Source organism: Suricata suricatta, chromosome 14 (genome assembly GCF_006229205.1).
Source record: "Suricata suricatta isolate VVHF042 chromosome 14, meerkat_22Aug2017_6uvM2_HiC, whole genome shotgun sequence".
Lineage (NCBI taxonomy): Eukaryota > Metazoa > Chordata > Mammalia > Carnivora > Herpestidae > Suricata > Suricata suricatta.
This window is the reverse complement of record NC_043713.1, coordinates 51,009,165-51,018,579: the sequence shown is the minus strand read 5'-3', so window position 1 is coordinate 51,018,579 and position 9,415 is coordinate 51,009,165.

Here is a 9,415-nt window from a genome sequence, read left to right as displayed (position 1 = left end):
TTCTAGGGACTACACAGCTTATGTATGTTTGCTCTAGGGATGAAAAGCAAATCCAGTGTGAAGTGGGGTGACTGTCAGTTCTTGCTTTTATAACTGGATGCTTCAGCCTGCCGTGCTTCCTGGCTGGAATTTCTATTTGACATATGAATTTCATTAGAAAATATTTCTTTGATTGTCAGAGGTTGGAAGAAGAATATTGAGCCTAGAAGAATTGCAAAGACAGGATCTGAAGTGGGGTGTATGCTCAGAGGATGCTTAGGAAAAAGAGGAGAAATGAAACAGATCTTTGATATTATGTATAACCACTGGATTTGCTTCAGGTGGAAAATGTAATGGTTGTGGTTTCTAAAACAAGCCCTCTGGTTTGCAGAGGGCAGGGGCTATAGGTCATTCTTTTTTTTCTTGACCTCTAAACTCTTTGTCCTTCTCTTCTCCTTGCTGGAAATCTCTCAATCTCTCTGCTTCTCCCTGCTCTCCACCCCTCCTCTCAGCCCCGTATCAGGTTTGCAATAATCCTAAAACACTCACAGCTGCCAGACTATTTGTATTTCCTTCTGTTTTAAGAAGGCCTCAGGACACAGTGTAAAGCTTTTTGGAGTTTTCTGAGGGAAGGAGAAAGGCAAGTTCTTAATGAAAAACAGGGACAATTGTCCTTGAAATTGTAGTGAAATTCACAGAAATTCCTAGCTATAATAGAAATGAATCAGTGTCTCTTTTTTGATTCTCCAGCTAGTCTTCCCTTGTCAGGGCAGGACCTAAGCCTTCACTGTTATTCTTAACACCTTCTTATTTCAAAATAAGGAAATAACATTGACTTCTCATGGTGATTGACAACAGTAACTCCTCTGGAGGGTGCCTTTCCTGATGCTTTGGCTAGAAAAGGCTTTTATAGGGGCACCTGGGTGGCTTAGTTGGTTGAGTCCCTGACTTTGGCTCAGGTCATGATCTTGCAGTTCACAGGTTTGAGCCCCACACTGGGCTCTGTGCTGGCAGCTCAGAGCCTGGAGCCTGCTTCAGATTCTGTGTCTCCCTCTCCCACTGCCCCTGTCTTGCTCACGCTCTCTCTGTCTCCCCTTCTCTCAAAAATAAATAAAAACATTAAAAACATTAAAAAAAAGAAAAGGCTTTTATATGATTATCTCATATGGTGATAAAAGCTAATAATTTGAGCTTATTGCCTTTTCTAGTGAAAGAATGGGTCATACAGTCTTATCTCCCATGTGAATTAATTTGGTTATAGGCAGATGGCTTAGTTCTAGCCATTGGAATTCAAGGGTCAATCTTCTGGGGACCTCCTGGGAAAGGTTCCTTTAACTCAAAAAGAAAACAGCAAACGAACACAAACAAAACTGATACTCAGTATGGGATGCCCCTCTTTTCCATTGGATGTCATCTGTCATCTGTGATGTTTGGAAGTGCAGTGTCTTGGGACAGTGAGAAGAGGCCGTACTGATACATGAGTAGAAGGGTGAAAGAACTTAGGCCCTGGTGATTGTCCTACTACTGTGTTGTTGTTGTTGTTGTTGTTGTTGTTGATATGCTATTGTTTGTTTTGTCATTGATCTGAGAAGCTAGTATATGTTTTATTAATATAATTGCTTTAAATATACCCTGGACATAAATTAGGTAAGGCTATCTAGACCTAGACTAAAATACCAACAACTATGAAGAAGAAATACAGTGAGGGAGTTAAGAACATAGGCTCTGGACTCAGTTGCTTCAATGTGACTCTCTGTTCTATCTCTTAGGACCTGGTTGAAGCTGGCTGTCAGTTGCCTCATATGTAAAATGTATAAATGATAGTACTTGCTGAGTGCTGAATAGTAGAGGCAAAGCATTGAGCACAATGGCTGGCACACATTACATACCCAATTAGCTACTATAGTTGTTATAATTAATATCAACATGAGCTCCAGAGAAGATACAAAAACTGTCAGGCTTCGGTAAAAAGAAAAAAAAAGTTTCTAAAAGATAAGAGATGTTATGAGTATTCATGATTTTCTCTCTAATTTAGATAAGTAAAAATATGATTTGGTAATAAAGATACATAGAATATATAATATTTTCAAATATGAATGTTTAGAATATTTTAACAAAGAATTTTAAAGTTAATTCATATAAAGAGTCAAAGAGACATAAGAGCACTATTTTGCATTCAATTGAATAAAAATATCATATAGAAAATAATGGACTGTGATTTAACAGCTGATCTGGGAGTAGTAGGAAATAAAAGAAGGGTTTAGGGACAAATTACTCAATATTTGTATTTACCCCAAACGTAATGCTTCCTTCAAGTAACAGTGAATGATTGTGGTTTAGCTACTGCCTGATATAAATTTGGGTTTTATCTGTGAATCCTAATTACTCATATCCAGTCATCAGGGATAATTGGGAGTTAGCAGCATTGCAGGATAGAATGACGTAACTGCTTTAGGCTGTTCTCAACCGAAACAAAATGTCACATCTATCCCCAAGCTGATTACTTAACTACTTTCTCTTCAAACACACAATGGCATATTTACTCCTGATACATGCTTGTGTTGACTTTATGATCTAGTTGTGTTAACTTGTAAATTGTTTTGCCAGAAATAAATATTGTGAAAGAGATTAGGTGATTTAAGAACACGAGGTTACTTGTGGTTAGGAGAGCATAACATAAAGTCTATACCTGAAACTAATGTAGCATTATGTGTCAACTACACTCAAATAAAGAATCAAAATTAAAAACAGAAAGAATGTGCAATCCCTATCAAAATAACACCAGCATTCTTCACAGACCTAGAACAAACAATTCTAAAATTTGTATGCGACCACAAAAGATCGCCAAAACAATCTTGAAAAAGAAAACCAAAGCTGGAGGGGTCACAATTCCAGACTTCAAGCTGCATTAAAAAGCTGTAATCATCAAGACAGTATGGTATTGGCACAAAAACAGACACATAGGTCAATAGAACAGAATAGAGGACCCTGAAATGGACCCACAAACGTAGGGTGGGTCCTAATCTTTGACAAAGCATGAAAGAATATCCAATGGAAAAAAGTCTCTTCAGCAAAGGCTTTAGGAGTTCAAGCCCCACGTGAAGCTCTGTGCTATCAGAGCCTACTTCAGATTCTGTGTCTCCTTTCACTGCCCACTTGCCCTTTCTCTTTCTCTCAAGAATAAATAGGGGCGCCTGGGTGGCTCAGTCAGTTAAGCCTCCAGCTTCGGCTCAGGTCAGATCTCATGTTCGTGGGTTCGAGCCCCGCGTCAGGCTCTGTGCTAACAGCTAGCTCAGAGCCTGGAGCCTGCTTCTGGTTCTGTGTCTCCTTCTCTCTCTGCCCCTCCCCCTCTCATGCTCTAAAAAAAAAAGAATAAATAAACATTAAAATAAAAAAGATAGAAAGCTTTTGCATAACAAAAGAAAAAATCAGCAAAAGTAAAAGGCAACTGACAGAATGGGAGAAGATATTTGAAAATGACATAAGATAAAGGGTTAGTATCCAAAATCTGTAAAGAACTTATCCAACTCAACACCCAAAAAACAAATAACCCAGTGAAGAAATGGGCAGAAGACGTGAATAGACACTTTTCCAAAGAAGATATCCAGATGGCTAACAGAAACATGAAAAGATACTCAACATCACTTATCATCAGGGAAATGCAAATCAAAACCACAATGAGATACCACCTTACACTGGTCAGAATGGCTAACATTAACAACTCAGTCAACAACAGATGTTGGTGTGGGTGTGGAGAAAGAGGAACTCTTTTGCACTGCTGGAGGGAATGCAAACTGGTGCAACCACTCTGGAAAACAGCATGGAGGTTCCTCAAAAAATTAAAAATAGAACTACCCTATGACCCAGCAATTGCACTACTAAGTATTTATCCAAAGGCTACAGGACTGCTGGTTTGAAGGGGCATATGCACCCCAATGTTTATAGCAGCATATTGACAGTAGTGACGGTATGGGAAGAGCCCAGCTGTCCATTGACTGATGAATTGATAAAGAAGATGTGGTATTAGTATATACAATGGAATATTACTCAGCGATCAAAAAGAATGAAATCTTACCATTTGCAACAATGTGGATGGAACTAGAGTGTATTATGCTAAGTGAAATAAGTCAAAGATAAATATCAAATGATTTCACTTATATGTGGAGTTTAAGAAACAAAACAGATGAACATAGGGGGAGGGAAGCAAAAATAAGATAAACACAGAGAGGGAGACAGCATAAGAGACTCTTAAATACAGAGGGTTTCTGGAGAGGTGTGGGATGGGGGGATGGGCTAAATGGGCAATGGGCATTTAAAGAGGCACTTGTTGGGATGAGACTGGGTGTTATATGTAAGTGAAGTATCACCAAATTCTATCCCTCATATTATTATTGCACTATATGTTAACTAACTTGGATTTAAATAAAACAAAAATAAAAGCAAAAATAAAAGAACAAACAAACAAAAGAATACATTCCAATGAGCATATATAGTAAAAATCCATGTTAATGACTTGAGGTAATTGTTTTGTCTGTGTAGTTCTATCTCCAACTTGATATAGAGCTAAAAATAATGAAACATTCATTTCCATTTAAAAAACTTTTTAGTTTTTTAGTTCTCTAATATGTAAAATATTAACAAAATACCAAATCTAAAGGAAAGAAAGAGAATATAAGGCCAATTTTTAGCTGTAGTTGCTTATCAGAAAACTTGTACTGTCCCCGCATTCCCTGTAGAATTCCCTGTAGAATTCTATAATGGCTCAAGTGTCATGCCAAAACATTTTGCTATTATCTTTGTAATAGAGAGGTACCTTATAGGGATGAAGCTAGAAAAGGCTTTTATATGATTACATCATATAGTGATAGATGCTAACAATTTGTACTTATTATGAGAATAGTTTTCTTAAGAGAATTCTTGATAATTTTGCAATTGCTCTTCACTCAATTATGTAGCTATAGCTTATATTATATTATAAATATAAATAACAAAGTTAGAAATAGGCAAGAGGGATTTAAAATTTGTCTGGATAGAACAAATTAGAATTTGTATATGTTGGCTCAGGTGTTGTTTTGATTCAAGAATAACTGGGAAGATTGGAAAAATAAATGAACAATTCTAAGAAAATATTTACTAGAATCATAATCAATGCCTTGGTAATCCATGACCTCTGGAGTAAATTATTGAAGAGCATGCAAGCAGAGATCTGAAAGAATATTTCTTAAATATCAGAGTTGAAATAACATATAGACTGAGCATTATTAGATATCTAGAGCTTCCTATATTTTTATTCTTAAAGGTCAAATCACAAGATAAATAACAGTCATCCTACTATCCCTAGTTCATTCTGGAGCTGCTGAACTGAGAATATGTATATATCAGAGATGAAGATGTCAATTTCTTTCTGACTCCACTAACTTTAGGGCTAACCCCCAAAGCTCAAAGGCTCTGATAGCACCCACTTCTTCCTATGTAGCTGGAAGGAGGTAAATAAAGTGTTGGTGCACACCTGTGTAATTTACTTGACTGGCTAATAAGTCAATGCAGACAGGAAAATTTTAGTGAAGGTATACTACATACTTAGCATTGTGAAAGATACCATGAGATGTTGGGAAGGTGTAATACAGGCTTCTACTTACTAAATGCTATCAGGATTTTTAACCAGGTCCACCTGACTCCAAATCCTATATGTTTTACTACACCGTACCATCAGCTAGGCATTTTTCTTACATATTTTATTTGATGTTTACAGTAAGCTTGCAAAAAATTATTATTTACAATTTGTCTAGAAAACTCCAGGACCATTTCAGTAGAAAGAACCCAGCTAGCAAAATAAGAAATGGAAAAGCATTTTTCAAAATCAAAAGAACCAAGACAATAACACCCTATATACAGGTTCTTGCTTATATAGTTGTGTAAGTTATCATTCTCATTTTATATGAGGAAACAGAGGTCCACAGGAGTTCACTAACCTTCCTAAGTTTTGACTCCTGGAGCAGTATATGCAGAGATTGTATATAAACTCAAGCCTGTTGATTTTGCCCTATCTCATACTGTCTTCTAGACTGGGAATTTTAGCCTGACCTTGACAGGCAGGATTTTTATGGACAGACAGGAGGAGTATAGGTAGAAATGATAATTGCTCATTTCTTGAGGTGATTAGAAGGATATGGGGTCAGTCACCCCGCTCTTAAGGTGATCAGAGAGATGTGCACGTGACTCTACCCTCCTTAGAGGTTCACAATAGGTACTTAATACTCTTTACTTGAATGAGTGAATGGCTGAGTAGTGTGAATCAGAGTCTTAGATGAGCCCTTAAAGACTTTTTTATGAATCGAAAACATGGGTGGGGGGGGGACACACTGTATTAGCCCAGTGCATGTGGGAATGGGCACCCTTATGTCATTTGGTGCTGGAGGAGGTAGAAGTAAGCATCTTTGCATTACTGCTATTCATCACTTATCAGGGCTCACTGGTGCTTACCAGATGGCCTTTTTGAGCCAGCAGAGTTGTTTCTCTTTTTAGATAGCTTACCTACATCCTTTCTTGTAATTCGACTTTGAAGTACCAGGAAAATGAACTGCTTGCCATAATCATTAGTTAAAAAAGCTTAAATATCCCCCATTTTGTACATGCTGTATTTCAAGATTAAAAAAAGTTCATTTAAAAGGTGAAAAGAAAGTAGCGACAGCAGTCTTTTCCAAGAAACATCACGTTTTCCATTGTTAATTAGTTAATATAGTACTTGTAAAGTGCTTGGAAGATGAAAAAGAACAGTGTAATTAAGAGTCAGCTTTTTTATAAGCACAGTAGACTTTAATCACATTATAAGGTCATAGTCTACCTGTTTTGCTACGCTGGAGAGGTGTTTTTTCCCCTTTTATATTGTAGGTATTTCTTTAGAAGAAAATATGGAAAGAAATTTTCCTTGGGTTTCTTTGAGTGTTTCCCATCTTTAAACCAATTGAAATTTTTGCATTTTCTGTGAGTTTGATCATCTAGTTCTAGGTTCATAGTACCTGAGGATGGGGTGAGGGGCTGTGGGGAGTCTGGCCTGATTTCAGTCAAGTTTTCTACTGAGATTGTGGCTCCTAATTTTATTCTATTTAAGCACTGCTATTCTTTTTACTCTCAGAACTGTAAATTTGCAGTTAGAGTTAATCATTCCTCTCTTCAGTCCCAGTGTCTGGGATTGGCTTAACAACTGGATAGTTGTTAAGACCCAAATTAATTGGATAGTCTCATCTTTACTAAGACCTGAGCCACAGACTCTTGTCACTTTTTTGCTTCCCTTTGTTTACATAAACACATTCTTCCATTTTGAAAGGGTCCTTGAACATCCCAGATGAAAGTTTTACTTTTCTCTCAAGAAGAGAAATTATGAACAGCCGCCCCATACACTGTGAATAGCATTTGTTATCATTATCTTTGGATGTTAATCCCTTAAAATTCTACAAGTGGAATTCCTGCCTGAGAAATTTCCGTTTGTTGGGAGACATAACTAAGTAGTTCTTTTTCCATGACTGAATTATTTATTTTGCAATTAATCAAGGTTGACATATTCTTTTAAACTTTCATATTGAACACTCATAATTTTTTAAAAAATTCATAAATTCTGAACAATTATTTATTTATGCCAATATACAACAAACTAAGGGGAAGAGTAATGAATTCATATTCACATAGAATTACTTGTTATATAGGGGAGGAAAAATTCTCCTCTACAGTCTTTGTATCTCTGGCTGGGCCTAAGAATTAAACTGACATAAGATAAGTTAACAGGAGAAATGCACATTTTATTGAATTTTTACATGTACATGGGAGCCGTTGCAAAAGCATGAGGGCTGAAAGAAATGACCAGAGAAGGAAGCTTTTATACCTTTTAGAGAAAGAAACAGTATATTTGCAAAGGATTGACAAGACAAAGGCATTTGGGCCACGGGTAGTAAATGATGAAGAAGTAACTAGAAGATGAGGGTTAGTTTGACAAGGTTTATTTATATAGCCTTCCCGGCCCTAAGTTCCTTCGTCTCTGGTGGTAAGGGAGTCTTCTATCTTGGTACAAGGAGGGTAACTTTTTACATGTAGCCACAATACCATGTTTATTTTAGTCTTTGGTCCGTATTTACTTAAATAATTTCAAAGCTTCCCACTAATCATTTTACCATTTCTTTGCCTTTTGGGAGTTCTTTATTTTGATTAACCTTGTCTTTGATTAGAATTATCATTCAGTTTTTTTTTTTTTAAGAATTATACTCATGTGCTTCCATGTAGGTAATGTGTTGTTTGTTCTTCCTTTTTTTTTTTCTAAGATCCTTAAACATACTTTTAAATTTCTTGCTGTCTTATCATCTCTCTTGTATCTGTCATTTGAATGAAAAAAAAAAACCCCAGATATTTTACAAATTCGTTCCCTTTTCTCAAGGCCCATGTTAATGCAACCTTAGCCTTTAATATTATAGACTATGTACTGCAGCCTGTTGGCCTTATAATACTATCATTTAACTCATAAACAATAGTCATGTTTTGGGCAAAGCTGTTACAAAATTATGGAGCAAAATCTTGTCATATTTTCTTTTAAATTTTCACATTTTAAAAGTTTTTAATTGTGCTTTATCATAATTAAAAATAATAGATTATTAAATGTTGGAAATTTCATAGAGATCCTCTAGTCAATCTTGAACCCCATGAATTTTATTTCTTCTTACAATGTCATTGAAAGATTACCCAACCCCTGCTTGAACTCTTCCATTGAGATGGAACTTGCTATTTTGGCTGAAGTTCTTTTCATTGTTGAAAATTCAGGCATTGAATAGAAAGCTCTGTCATTTTCATTCCATTATATAATGAAAGTAATGCCATATTTTCTCTTTCTTAAGAATCTTCTAGGAAATTCAAAAGTTTTGTGTAACCTGATTCTTCTGCACTCACATTTTCCTCTTTTGTAAGCTCTATTTTGAAGAAACGTTTTGAAGGAAATTTTCACTTATAACTTCTTACTCTTTTTAATTAGCCCACTAACTTTTAAATTTATTTTACTTCCTCTTTGAGAATGCTGTGCAAATATAGTTTATGAGAATGAATTGTTGGATGAATAAAATTATAAAGTAGAAAGTCATTTGTGTTAAGAATATACATGAAAAATAAAGAAAACCCTCTCACATGCATAAATGAAAGATTGCACACAAAGAGCTCACATCTTTTCAAGCTTCTATAGTAAATATTCTGCTACTATATATTAAATACTGCATGGTTTGCCCAAGCTAAGATGAAGCCACATCATAAATCAATAAGCATTTTGCATTTTCTTTCACTATCTACTCAAAGTCATGCCTACTGCACCTCTAAACATTTCATTAAATCCAATTATACAGCAAACACTCCCAAAATAAACTTAGATTGTATTGCAGTTTCACTTAACAGTATATAAAATGCT